The sequence below is a fragment of the Myotis nattereri genome (assembly GCF_964212035.1).
Source record: "Myotis nattereri genome assembly, chromosome: X".
In the NCBI taxonomy this organism is placed as follows: Eukaryota; Metazoa; Chordata; class Mammalia; order Chiroptera; family Vespertilionidae; genus Myotis; species Myotis nattereri.
The window spans coordinates 123,462,746-123,477,395 of NC_138078.1; the positions used below are offsets into that span (position 1 = coordinate 123,462,746).

General features: G+C 42.7%; 1 pseudogene across 1 annotated transcript; it reads left to right on the top strand.

Annotated features, from left to right (window-relative positions):
- Positions 1 to 1,920: 1,920 nt before the first annotated feature.
- Positions 1,921 to 5,553, top strand: LOC308511814 (non-POU domain-containing octamer-binding protein-like; annotated as a pseudogene). Its single transcript has 2 exons — positions 1,921 to 2,004; positions 4,168 to 5,553. The product of its transcript is annotated as a non-POU domain-containing octamer-binding protein-like (transcript).
- The last annotated feature ends 9,097 nt before the right edge of the window (positions 5,554 to 14,650 follow it).

A 14,650-nucleotide genomic window follows, 5' to 3' on the forward strand; every position in this document is an offset into this window, starting at 1 on the left:
ACTGAAGAGTCCCAGGTTCAATTCTGGTCAAGGGCATGTACCTTGGTTGTGGGCACATCCCCAGTAGGGGGTGTGCAGAAGGCAGCTGATCAGTTTCTCTCTCTCATTGATGTTTCTAACTCTCTATACCTCTCCCTTCTTCTCTGTAAAAAATCAATAAAAATATATTTTTAAAAATCTCAGTATTTTCATACTTGCATTCCAAGGATGTGTCCTAGCTACTTCCCATTGCCCTATTAAGCATGGCTTTCTAGCTAGTCCACTTCATACAAAGTCATCCACCATTTAATAGCTTCAGTGCCCTCAGGTCAGATGTTCATCCATGACTAAAGAAGTAACCATTCAAGTTTCAAAGAATAGTCTAGGGCTATTTTCTTCAGCAAGAACCATGGGCCATGTAGTTTCCCTTACAAGGAAATGGTGGAAATGCCAGAATCCATAACTTACATATCTGGTCTAAGATTTCTGTCAGCATAATGGCTTGGGAGGAGAGATAATTACAGCACTAGGGAAAGCCATTATATCAGAATATGTAAATGGTCACCTCTTTCAGCTTTGCCTAAAGCTGGTCCTAGGCATATCCCTTGAATCACATAGAGTACATGTAGGGCCATCCCTAACTTGAACTATGTAAGAAGACAGCCTCACTCTAGCTTCTTTTTTTGATGGTAGAAGGTGATAGTGGAGAATAAATGGCCTTTCCCAACTTGGAAGGCTGCCTAGCTTGTCCAGAGGGCCTCAGCAGAGCAGCTGTCAGCCTCCAGGGAGAAATAGTTTTGGCCCTGCTAAGTGAGTAGCCATATGTCATGTGCCCTTCCTGAGAAACATGTTCCAACTTGTGTACCCTGCTACTATTTGAGCTGTTGAAAGTAGACCCAGCAGGAACTAAGCATCTCCAGCATTAGGCAGCAACACCAGATGATTACTTTTACTGAGTTGAGGCTTAGAGTGAAATAGGAGCTGAGCCTAGCACCAGAGACATAGGAATCCCTTTTCAAATTCCTCACTCCAGTGCCACTGTCCTTTCACTTAGGTTAGCTCCAAAAATAGTGCCCATTCGTTGCCACAGGCTGGTGGGTTCCGGGAGGAGAAGCATGCAAATATATGGAATACAGAAGGCTAAACAAAATGACATATTTTCTTTTTTTTTTTGGTCAGGACTGGGGAAATACTGGTTATTTCATTTGAATGGAAAAACTGTGTCGGGAGTCTAGTGCCTGGTAGAAGAACAGGTAAGGTCTTCTGAGAAGAGCTCAAGCTTGAACTTAAAAGCAAATTTTCCAATAACAGAGGGCTAACCAGAATGTTTCAAGTAGTGGACTCTGTACATATCTTTGACAAGGAAAATTCAACATTTTGTACATTTGGACCTGTGGGGGAGAGGGGGAGGTAGGCAACAGTGGCTCTTTGGCACTATAAAATCTTGTGTTCCCTTACCAGGACATGTAACCAATATTTTCTCTGCCTAGTATCTAAGGAGTCATTTTAAGACAGACATCTGTTCAGCAATCTGAGAGCCCTAGACAGAAGACAGAGACATTCATTTTCCTTTACTCATAGTGCAGAGGCCAGGGGGACTGATTTTGTGGCACTGTTCTATCCTGGCCTGTATCGCAGTTGATCTGGGAAGAACAATCCAGGATGACACTGAGGCACTGTCCAAACGGCCTTGGATTACAAAGTGAGCCCCAAAAGTCAGCTAGGAGAATACTTTGGAAACTGAAACAGATGTAAGCCAAGAGGCCCTAATTGGAGGACTGCCATTGATGAGGTTACAATGTGGTGGATTGGAAGAGTACTCATCCAGGAATCAGGACATCTGGGCTTTAGCCCACAATTAACTCACTTTATGACCTTGAGCAAATCCATCTCTTTCTCTGAGCTGCTCTGTCCCTTGTTTGTGCAACTAAGGGTGGAACTATGCGAATTAGGAGTCTTCCTACAGCTCTGTCATTCTATGATTTGAAGATAGGGAAGTTGATGGCCAAGACTACGTCTTTCTGGGTATAATACCAAACCTAGTGCATACCAAAGAGGGGCAGAATCACTAGTTTTACTCTCTTGTGGGCTACTTAGCTTTATTGAAAAGTAAATAAACAGAGGAAAATGCCTTTTTCTGGCTGTAAATCCCACTTGACCTCAGCCATCCATCTTGTTTAGCTCAGGGAGATCTAGGTGAGAGAGTGTGAAATACTTGGTATAAGCCCTGTTTACTGCTCAACCTTGAAACCAAGCCCTTCCCCGGGTGGGTCAGCAGGGGTGAGCTTCCTCAAGGTATATATATCCTCCTTCAACTTCCTACAAATCATAGACAGAAGACAATGGGTCTTAGTTTGAGCTCCAGATTCATTAGCCATACAGAAAGACATGTGCTGAGGGCCAGCACTGACCCTAAATAAATTTGAGAAGGAGCCTAGGCTTCTCTTGGTGGCTCCCTTCCAGAATCCCAATTGCAGCTTGTCCTTTGCCCCTAATTCTTCATCCAACATGACCTATAATCATGGTTCTTATCCTTCATATTGGAAAACAATGGGATGAACTAATCCCAATAAGAAATTGTGTGATTATTCAAGAAGTGACAATAGCCTACCCTTTTAGAGGACTTGCAATTTAATAGGGGGATATGTACAAATCCTAAAGTTTTCTTAGTGCCCCTCAAATCTTGTGCCACTCTTCAGACTGATGTATCAGTAAAGAGATTATGAAAGCGATGTTGGCATTAAAGCTCCATAACAGATTGATCATGGAAGGGGGTAGGTAGAAATAAAGTGCAGCCCTAACTGGTTTGGCTCAGTGGATAGAGTGTCGGCCTGTGGACTGAAGAGTCCCAGGTTCGATTCCAGTCAAGGGCATGTACCTTGGTTGCGGGCATATCCCCAGTAGGGGGTGTGCAGGAGGCAGCTGATCAATTTTTTTCTCTCCTCAATATTTCTAACTCTCTATCCCTCTCCCTTCCTCTCTGTAAAAAATCAATAAAATATATTAAAAAAGAAATAAAGTGCAAATTTAAAATCACTTGAAATTACCACAGAAAATATGTGTTATAGTTTCCTCATCTAAAAGCACCTATAAACTTCTTGTTAAACCCAAACTCTCCTTTTACCCATATCAACGATAAGAAACATCTTTACAGTTTCCTTTGGACCATCAGTGGAGTCTGTCTTAGGTTAGATTTAAGATCGTTTGGCAAGTTCATTCCTGAAAAATATGATATGAGCCCTGACCAGTGTGGTTCAGTTAGTTAGGGGTTGTCCCGTGTACCAAAAGATTGCTGGTTCCATTCTCAGTCAGGGCACATGCCCGTGTTGCAGGCTTAATCCCCCCAGGGGGTGGTTGGTGCAGGAGGCAGCTGATTCATGTTTCTCTCTCACATTGATGTTTCTCTCTCTGCCTCCTCTCACTCTAAAAATCAATAAAAATGTTTTTAAAAATGTGATGTGAGAATCTTCTGGTTGCTAGGTTGATATGCCTTGGCTAGCCAGGCATACCCTTTTCTTTCTTATCACTCTATGACAAAAGAGTGATGTAATGGAAAGGGCACTGGACTTGAGTTTGGGCCTTAATAAAATCTATCTAACCTCTTTAAGCTTCACTTTCTTAATCCATAAAATGAGGGGAATAATAGTACTTACCTCATAAGTTTGAGATCAAATAAGATAATGTTTATATAAAGCACCTAGCACAATGTCTGGCACATTGTCATTTCTCAATACATAGTAATTATTATTAGTTTTAGTGAGGCCTCACAGTGGATATCTGGGGCTGTGTGATAGCTATGGGCACTTGGAAGTAAGCCTGTAGACCAGTGGTTCTCAACCTCCCTAATGCTGTGACCCTTTAATACAGTTCCTCATGTTGTGGTGACCCCCAACCATAAAATTATTTTCCTTGCTATTTCATAACTGTAATTTTGCTACTGTTATGAATCATAATGTAAATATCTGATATGCAGGATGTATTTTCATTGTTAGAAATTGAACATAATTAAAGCATAATGATTAATCACAAAAACAATATGTAATTATATGTGTGTTTTCTGATGGTCTTAGGGGACCCCTGTGAAAGGGTTGTTCGACCCCCAAAGGGGTCGCGACCCACAGGTTAAGAACCGCTGCTGTAGACTATTGAAACTAGTTCTGGTCGCAAATTAGTCTGAGGTGAGAACAGTTGATAGAGGGGTGCAAAAAGGAGAATAAAACCTTTAACTTGGAGAAGCAAAACTATGCTCCAAGGAAGCATCATCATCACTATAGCAGCAACAGCAGCAGCAGCAAACCCCGGCACCAATACCTGCGGAAGAGCAGCAAGCCAGCAGCCAAAATGAAGGCTTGACTATTAACCTGAAGAATTTTAGGGATCCAGGAGAGAAGACCTTCACCTAATGTAGCTGGCTCTTTGTGTACAATCTTCCTCCTGATATCACTGAGGAGGAATTGAGGGAATATTTGAGAAATATGGGAAGGCAGGCAAAGTCTTCATTCATAATGATAAGGGCTTTGGCTTTATCTGCTTGGAAACACAAACTCTAGCAGAAATTGCTAAAGTAGAGCTGGACAACATGCCACTCTGTGGAAAGCAGCTGCATGTGTACTTTGCCTGCCATAGTGTATCCCTTACAGTATGAAACCTTCCTCAGTATGTGTCCAACAAACTTCTTGAGGAAGCCTTTTTTGTGTTCAGCCAGATGGAGAGGGCCATAGTTATTGTGGATCATTGAGGAAGGCCCTCAGCAAAAGGCATTGTTTAATTCTCAGGGAAGACAGCTGCTTGGAAAGCTCTGGGCAGAAGCAGTGAAGGCTCCTTCCTGTTTACCACATTTCCTCTGCCTGTGACTGTGGAGCAGTTAGATGGACCAGTTAGATGATGAAGGAGGACTTCCAGAGAAGCTGGTTATGAAGAACCAGCAATTTCACAAGGAGAGGGAGGAGCCACCTAGATTTGCACAGCCTGGCTCCTTTGAGTATGAGTATGCCAATCACTGGAAGGCATTCATTGAGATGGAGAAGCAGCAACAGGATCAAGTGTATCACAACATCAAGGAAGCTCAAAAAAGTGGAGATGGAGATGGAGGCTGCTCACCATGAGCACCAAGTCATGCTAATGAGGCAGGATTTGATGAGGCATCATGAAAGACTTTGGAGGATTGAAAAACTGTACAATCAAGAAGTGCAAAAACGAAAGCAGCTGGAGCTCAGGCCAGGGGAGGAGCACAGACAACATGAAGAAGAGATGCCATGACAGCAGGAAGAATTCAAGGGTTTCTTCCCTGATGCCAGGGAGCAGGAGATACAAATGGGCCAGATGGCTATGGGAGGTGCTATGGGCATAAACAACAGAAGTGTCATGCCCTCTGCTCCTATGCCAGCTGATACCTCAGCTCCTCTAGAAACTTCCGCTACGATGCCAGATGGAACCTTGAGATTGTCCCTACCAACTACCAAATGTTTTGGCCACACTGCTACAATGGAAGGAATAGGAACAATTGGTGGAACACCTCCTGCATTCAACTGTGCAGATCCTGGAGCTGAATTTTCTCCAAACAAAAATCGCTGACACTAATAAAATTGAAGTATCTAGTTTCCCAAAACCCTTAAGAGAAGGACACTTTTTTGGGTTAGCCAGAATTCTACCCTGGAAAAGTGTTAGAGATTCCTCCCAATAGTTAGGTCTTCCCTGCCTGTACTACTCTAGAGAATATGCTAGAGGCAGTGGACAAGGGAGGGGCAATAGTTAACAAATCAGTTCTGTGTGATATATCATTTAATCATAACTGTGTGATGCATTCCTGAAGTCTCATGTGATTACTGAGGGCCTGGGAGGGGGAACAATGGCAAAGTGGATCCAGTTAGAGCCCCCATTAATCTTGATCATTCCTTTCTTTGTTTATCTTGTTCTATCTGTGTTCTCATTCTTAAATTTCCCAACTCCAGAGACACTGCCACATATACCACAAAAACCATAAACACCCCCAATGACCTTAGCCCCATCATTCCATTCACTCCCAAGTTGGAATTCAGGCAAAATGTCCACAGAAGTCACAGATAATATACATACAGTTCTGTTGTGTCCCATATATTATCCCTTCATGTCCTAAGGAAGACATTTTATCTTCGAGATTTTCATTTTAGTATATCTTTAAAAAATCTTGTATTAACTTGCCTCCACTTTTTTCTTGGGTAAGGACAACCCAGGAATGCCCTTTTGTGTCTGATATTGCTGTACACAGCTTTTCTTGATAGGCCTAGTACAATCTTGGGAGCAGGGTTGCTGTATGCTGAAGGTCAGACAGTAGCTCTAAGCATTGCCTATCTTAGGTAGTTATGCTGTATATTTTTAAAATTGTGTACCATGTTTGATTTGTCCCTGATACTTCTGGAGCTTTTCTAAGAAGTGGATCAATAATGCAGTATCAAATTATTAAAATACATTTTAACCCTTAAAAAAAAATCCTAGTTGTGAGGAAAGAAACAGAAGACAGGAAGAGAGGTGAAAGGGCTAAAAACAAACTTCATAAGTTTCCCTGATGACCAGCCCTGATTTTTTCCTGGTTTTCTAAACCAGGAAACTGGTTTAGAAGAAAAGGCTCCCACAGTACTTCTGTCTATAAATGTGTCCAGAGAAAACCATTTCCTCTCTTGCTCTCTTCTAAGAGCATAGCACAGCAAAACATCTGCTAAACCTGCTTTCCCCCCCCCCCCCCAACTCGGACATTTTCCAGTAGTTTGACTCACAGAAATCAGAGATGAGATTTTTGTGGGATAGCAAGTCCAAGAATTTTGTCAGTCATGCTTAAGGGGGTATAGCCTTTCATATACTGAGCTAGTATATAACAGACAACACAGCAAATATTGTCAATCTTCCCATTCTCTCTTTGTCAAATGAGGTGGTATTACATGATACCCTGATATAAATCATTCGGGCAGCTGTCATACTGCATTAATTGCAGAGGAGCTGGATTCCATACAAGGTGTTCCCAAAGGTTCATTACTAGATTCTCATCCAACAGTTCTTTGAAAGGTTGCATTGGGTAATAAGGACACTAAATCCTTCTATGCATTAGAGCTCCAAGAAAGGACAACTGGAAATTACACCATGGTTTTTCTCTCTTTTCTTTCCAGAAAAGAAAATTTGTAATTACTCACTTTGGCCATTCTCACCCTTCCTTGATGTTTTCTGGCTTTGCAGGCACTTAAGTGTTTGCTCCCTTGTATTCAAAGTCTTACACCACAATTTTTTTATGAAAACAATATGTCTTTAAATCAATGCTAAATAAAAATGAACATGTCACTGGAAGACCATCCTTGTATAAAGTATCCAGAATTAAAATGAATTTAATGACCTTTAACTTCTAACCCAAGCTCCAATACCATATTTCAAGCTACTTGGAGATCCTCTCTACTTGGATGATCTACCATTACCTCAAACACCCTATATTCAAAACTAAATGTTTCACCTTTGCTCCAAATCATCTCCTCTACTCACTTTTTTCATTTCAGTTGAGGGCACTACCACGACATCATCATCTAGATTTAGAAATCTTGGGGTCATCCAGGATTCCTCTCCTTCCTCCATCTGCCCTTTTATAGATGACTAAGTCCTGGTTGTACTGCCATTTTTAAAAATTATTTATTTATTTATTTATTTATTTATTTATTTATTTATTTATTTAAATTGTTGACAGTATTACACATTAACTCCTCTTTGTCCCCCTCCACCCAGCCCCAGCTCCACTGCTGGCCTTCACAACACTATTGTCTGTGTCCATGGACTATGCATATCCTATCTAATAAAAGAGAAACATGGTAATTGGCTGTACGTCTGCTACCCTTCCCATTGGCTAATCAGCAAGATATGCAAATTAACTCCCAGCCAAGATGGCAGCCGGCAGCCACGCAGCTTAAAGCGAACACAAATGAGGCTTGCTTGCTTCAGTGATGGCGGACTCCAATGTTCCCCACCTGCCTTGCCGGCCTCTGAGCTCGCAGTTTGAAACATTGTAACAAATATAGAAGCTAAACAAAACCCCAGAAACCTGCTTTCAGCAAGCCGGGATCTCAGAGCTGGAGTTGATACAGAGTTCCGATTATAGAACCCAAACAAACCAGATACCTGCTTTCAGCAGCAGAGGCTTCAGAGCTGGAGCCAGAGCTAAAGCTGGCCCAGAATAAAAAAAGAAAAAGTAAAAAAGGAGCGGTTGGGAGCTTCAGTCACCCGCCAGCCTGAAAACAGCCCTCAGCCCCTCACCCAGACTGGCCAGGCACCCCAGTGGGGACCCCCACCCTGAAGGGTGTGTGACCAGCTGCAAACAGCCATCATCCCCTCACCCAGGCTGGCCAGGCACCCCAGTGGGGACCCCCACCCTGATCCAGGACACCCTTCAGGGCAAACCAGCCGGCCCCCACCCATGCACCAGGCCTCTATGCTATATAGTAAAAGGGTAATATGCCTCCCAGCACCGGGATCAGCGGAGCCGTGAGGCCTCCCGGCACTGGGATCAGTGTGACAGGGGGCAGTGCCCAAACCCCCTCATCGGCCCTGCTCTGTGCCTGATGGGGGGAGCTCCCCAACCCCCTGATCACCCTGCGGCTCTGTGTGTGACAGGGTGTGGCGCCCCAACCCCCTGATCCGCCCTGCTCTGTTCATGACAGGGGCCGGCGCCCAAACTCCCCAATGGGCCCTGCTCTGAGCCCGACCAGGGGCTGCACCTAGGGATTGGGCCTGCCCTCTGCCACCTGGGAGCAGGCCTAAGCCAGCAGGGCGTTATCTCCCGAGGGGTCCCAGACTGCGAGAGGGCACAGGCTAGGCTGAGGGACCCCCCCCTTCCCCTCCGAGTGCACAAATTTTGTGCACCGAGCCTCTAGTCTATATATATAAAAGCCTAAGGAACCGTTATGATCAGTTGACCGAACGACTGGTTGACTGGTCGCTATGACATGCACTGACCACCAGGGGGCAGACCCTTAATCCAGGAGCTGCCCCCTGGTGGTCAGTGCACTCCCAAAGCCAACTTTCCACTGCTGGCCAACCTCCCACAGTCCCTCCCCCTGGCCGGCCGGACCCGATCAGCCCCCGCCAGCCCCAATCGCCAGCTACACCGCGGGACCCCACCATGCACGAATTCGTGCACCAGGCCTCAAGTATGCATATAAGTTCTTTGGTTAATTTCTTCCTGTTCCCTCCACCCTCTCCCCTCTGAGAACTGTCAGACTGTTCCATGCATCCATGCCTCTGGATCAATTTGTTTGTCAGTTTATTTTGTTCATTAGATTCCACATATAAGTGAGGTCGTTTGATATTTGTCTTTCTCTGACTGGCTTATTTTGCTTAGCATAATAATCTCCAGTTCTATCCATACTCTCGCAAAGGGTAAGAGATCCTTATTTTTTACAGCCACATAATATTCCATGGTATAAATGTACCACAGCCTTTTTATCCACTCATCAGTTAATGGACCCTTGGGCTGTTTCTAAATCTTAGCTATTACAAATAATGCTGCTATGAACACAGGGATGCATATCTTCTTTGTGATTGGTGTTTTGAAATTTTTAGGATATATTCCTAGAAGTGGGATTGCTGGGCCAAATGGCAGTTCCATTTTTAATTTTTTTTTAGGAAACTACATATTGTTTTCCATAGTGGATGCACCCGGTCTGCATTCCCACCAGCAGTGTCCTAGGGTTCCCTTTTCTCCATATCCTCAGAAGCACTTGTTTTTTGTTGATTTATTGATGGTAGCCGTTCTGGCAGGTATAAGGTGGTACCTCATTGTCATCTTAATTTGCATCTTTCAGATGATTAGTGACATTGAATATCTTTTCATATGTCTCTTGGCTACCTGTGTGCCCACTTTGGAAAAGTGTCTATTTAGGTCCTTTGCCCATTTTTAAATCAGCTTATCTGTCTTCCTTTTGTTGAGTTGTATGAGCTCTTTATATATTTTCAAAATTTACCCCTTATCAGATGTATCATTGGTGAATATGTTCTCCCATATAGCGGGTTCCATTTTAATTTTGGTGATGATTTCTTTTGCTGTGAGAAGCTTTTTATTTTGATGCAGTCCTGTTTATTTTTTCATTTGTTTCTCTTGCACTAGGAGATATTTCAGTGAAAATTCTGTTTTGTGAGAGGTCTGAGATTTTGTTGCATATGTTTTCCTCTAGGATTTTTATGGTTTTGTGACTTACATTTAAGTATTTTATCCATTTTGAGTTTTTATTGTGTTTGGTGTAACTTAATGGTCTAGTTTAATTTTTTTTTGCATGTACCTGTCCAATTTTCCCAGCACCATTTATTGAAGAGACTGTCTTACTCTATTTTATACTCTTGTATTCTTTGTCAAATATTAATTGACCATATTTGAGTGGGTTGATTTCTGGGTTCTCGGTTCTGTTCCACTGATATACATGCCTGTTCTTGTGCCAGTACCAGGCTGTTTTGATTACAGTGGCCTTGTAGTATAATTTGATATCTGGTGTTGTGGTCCCTCCAACTTTTTTCTTCTTTCTCATGATTGCTGTGGCTATTCGGGGTCTTTTTTGGTTCCACATAAATTTTTGTAATATTTTTCTAGAGCTGTTAAATATACTGTTGGTATTTTAATGGGGATTGTGTTGAATTTGTAGATTGCTTTGGCTAGAATGGACATTTTAATGTTGTTAATTCTCCCAATCCAGGGGTCAGCAAACTGTGGCTTGGCAAACCGTGGCTCCCGAGCCACATGCGGCTCTTTGTCTATGCACCGACTTCTGCGCATGGGCCACGAAGTTTCAATCGCACTGTATGTGCGCGCTCGCACGTGGTATTTTGTGGAAGAGCCACACTCAATGGGCCAAAGAGCTGCATGTGGCTTGTGAGCCGCAGTTTGCTGACCACGGTACAATCCATAAAAAACAGTATATGCTTTCACTTGTTTGTATCGTCCTCTACTACTTTTTTTCAATGTCCTATAGTTTTCTGAGTACAGGTCGTTTACCTCCTTTGTTAAGTTTATTCCTAGGTATGTTGTTTTTTTTGTTGTTGCAATAATAAATGGGATTTTTTAAACTTTTTCTTTCTGAGAGTTCATTATTTGTTTATAAAAATACCAGTCTGCATTCCCACCAGCAGTATACTAGGGTTCCCTTTTGGAAATTGGACAGGTACATGCAAAAAGAAAAAAAAAGGCTGTTAATTTTGTATCCTGCTACTTTGCTGAATTAATTTATTAAATACTAGGGGCCCAGTGCATGATTCATGCACCTTGAAAGGAACTGTGGGCCACGAGGCTGCTTTAGGCACAGGGGCTGGTTTCGGCCCATCCTCCGTGCACCCGCCCAGCCCCTCCTGCCACAGCCCCGGTCCCTTGTCTGCTGGCAGCCCAGCTTCCACCACCACTGCTCCCATGCACTGCTGGCGCAGGCTCCGCTTGCACCCGCTGTTGGCATGAAGAGATTGGGGTCAGTGCCAGCAGTAGGTGCGAGCAGGGCTGGCGCAGTCAGCGGGTGTGAGTGGAGGCTGCTTCCCCAATCACCGCCCAAGAGCAGGGGGAGGTGGAGAAGCCCTCAGGGGCGATCCAGCCACCACTCATACCTGCTGATGGTGCCCAGTGATTGGGACCAGTGCTGAGTGATTGGGACCAGTGCCGGGCACTGGCAGCAGGTGCGATCAGCAGCTCCAGTGCTGGCTGCAGGTGAGAGCGGGGCTGACAATGGCAGCAGGTGTGAGTTTCGGGTGGGACATCGGCATGTGGGAGGAAAAAATTTTCAGTAACCACCAGAGGCTCGCTCCGATGACAGCAACCAGCACCCCGCCTTGGTCTGGCGTCCCCCACTCACCTGCTCCACCATCCCACTGCGGCGGCCAACGCTCACCATGTTCCACACATGCCTCTTGGTGGTCAGCACACATCATAGCGACTGGTTGTTCAGTTGTTCCACCGTTGGGTCTATTTGCATATTAGCCTTTTATTATATAGGCTAGTAGGTTTTTGGTGGAGTCCTTAGGGTTTTCTATGCATAATATCATGCCATCTGTGAGTAATGAGAGTTTGATTTCTTCCTTTCCAATTTGGATGCCTTTTATTTTTTCTTCCTGTCTGATCACTGTGGCTAGGACTTCCAGTACTATGTTGAATAAGAGTGGTGAAAATGGACATCTCTGTCTTGGTTCTGTTCTTAGGGAAACATTTTTAGTTTTGCCCACTGAGCATGATGTTGGCTGTAGATTTGTTATATATGGCCTTTACTATGTTGAGGTCTGATCCCTCCAGTCCCACATTGCTGAGTTGTTGGGTTTTTTTTAATTAAAAATGGGTGCTGGATTTTGTCAAATGCTTTTTATGCATATATTGATATGATTATGTGATTTTTATCCTTCATTTTGTTTATGTGATGTATTAGACTTATTGATTTGTGGATATTGTACCAGCCTTGCATCCCCAGAATAAATCCCACTTGGTCATTGTGTATGATCTTTTTAATATATTGCTGGATTCGATTTATTAATATTTTGTTGAGAATTTTAGCATCTATGTTCATCAGAAATATTAGCCAGTAATTCTCCTTCTTTGTGGTGTCTCTATCTGGTTTTGGTATTAGAATAATGCTGGCCTCATTAAAAGAGCTTGGAAGTCTTCCTTTCTTTTGAATTGTTTGGAATAGTTTGAGGAGGATAGGTTTTAGTTCTTTGAATGTTTGGTAAAACACCCCTATGAAGCCATCTGGTCAAGGACTTTTATTAGTTGGGAGGTTTTTTATTACTGCTTCAATTTCACTAGTTGTTATCAGCTTATTCAGGTTTTCTGATTCTCCCTAACTTAATTTTAGAAGGTTGTATGTTTCTAGGTATCGCATATAACTGGAATCATATAGTATTTATCCTCTTTTGACTGGCTTATTTCACTTAGCATATGTCTTCAAGGTTCATCCATGTTATAATATTTGTCAGAATTAAATACATTTTAATAAAAGAAAATGATCATATCAGTGAAATAATAGGTTTATAAAATGGCTATATCTTTTCTAATGTACATTAAAATATATATTTAAAAATAAAGTTTGTGTGTTTCAGTCCCATCACTAGCGTGCTCCCCTCCCTGCCCCCCCCCCACACACACACTCTTTGGAAAACAGCTGATTTTATCATCTTCACAGATCTATCAAAACCTAAAAATATATAGATCACTGGAGCCATAATTTTCAATCATGGGTGATTATCAGAATTCTTCAAGTAGCTTTGAGAAAGACCTGGGCCATAACCCAGAACTACTGAGTCAGATTCTCTAGGGATGACATTTGTGTTAATCATCTAAGTTTAGAACCATTGCTCCATGACTGACTTGAGGGCAGGGTTCCAGTTCTATGCCTCTTTTATATTTCCAGTAGCACAGTGCTGGTCATAGAAGTAAAACTAAAAAATATTGTATTGACTGATTAATTGAGAATTCCAAGAAATAAAAGGGAGACAAGATTTTAAATCAATCTCTTCCTTTTCAGTAGTGTTCCCTGCTCCACCACATAAGTTCCTCTGTAAAATAGGAGTAATGACATCCTACCTTATGGGGTTTCTGTGACTCAAATCAGCTAACATGTGAGAAAGCAATGATGGTTAATATGAAAATTCATTCTACTCTTCCTAAGAGTCCATAATCATGCTATGATCTGTGGAAGATAGACAAGTTTAAAAACATGATTCCTGCTCTCACAGAGCTCGGGATATGCTTGAGGAAACCAAACTAACCCAGATGGAACAAGTGAGGAGCAATGACTTCTGTGTGGGGCAGAAATTCAGGTACACTCTGGGCAGGCTTCATGGGTAACTCTTGAGCTGAGCCCTGAAGAAAAAAAAATAACTTGGAGAGAGACAGGAGGAGCCAGAACATTCCAATAGAAGGGAATGGCATCAGATGTAGCTGATGTGGTTACTCATGTGGTATACTTGAGTTGGCCAAATAAGACTTGTCTCATCACACATTGACCCAAAATAACTCTGGAAATTTGACTGTTTAGAATTCTGTTTCTTACAAAGGCCCCTCTGAAAATGCAATCACACCAGGGCAAGTTTGTATATGATCTCACTTATACCTTAGTGTGCATTAGTTAAATCAAAATGCTTTCTCCCTAACATCTGGACAAGACAGGCAGGCTGAGGGATGGGACTCTCAATGGTAAAGGTCCAAGAAGGGGTCGTTTTGGAGCCCCAGAAATGTTTCAGCTTGGAATCCAGAAAGCAGTATGGGGCCAGGAAGGGTGGTAAGTATCAAGGCTCTGAATTGTCGGCAATGCCATTATTTTAACATGAAGGGGACAAGATCTAACCAGAATATGTTGTACTTTGTTTCTTCTGTTGATATGCTTAGAGTCTTTTGCAAAGTAAGATAACATGTAGATTAATATTAGAAAAGCATAGGGCTTCCAAATTAGTCACAGAGAGGTTATTTTATGAGTATTTGGAAAGATGTACTGTGACAAACATGAAGATTTGGCTTTGAAAGGAGGGGTATAACAGGTACTCTTCTTTCATTTTATATCTAGGCTCTCCCTCCCAGTCCCATTTACAGTTTGACTCCTCAGGTTCACCTCAGGTTAGAAAAAAAAGTTTCCTTTGCAAAGACTATATTTTTTTTCTCCCAGAGTTTGCTGCTCTCAGCAGAGCCTGTTTCTTGAATAGCTAT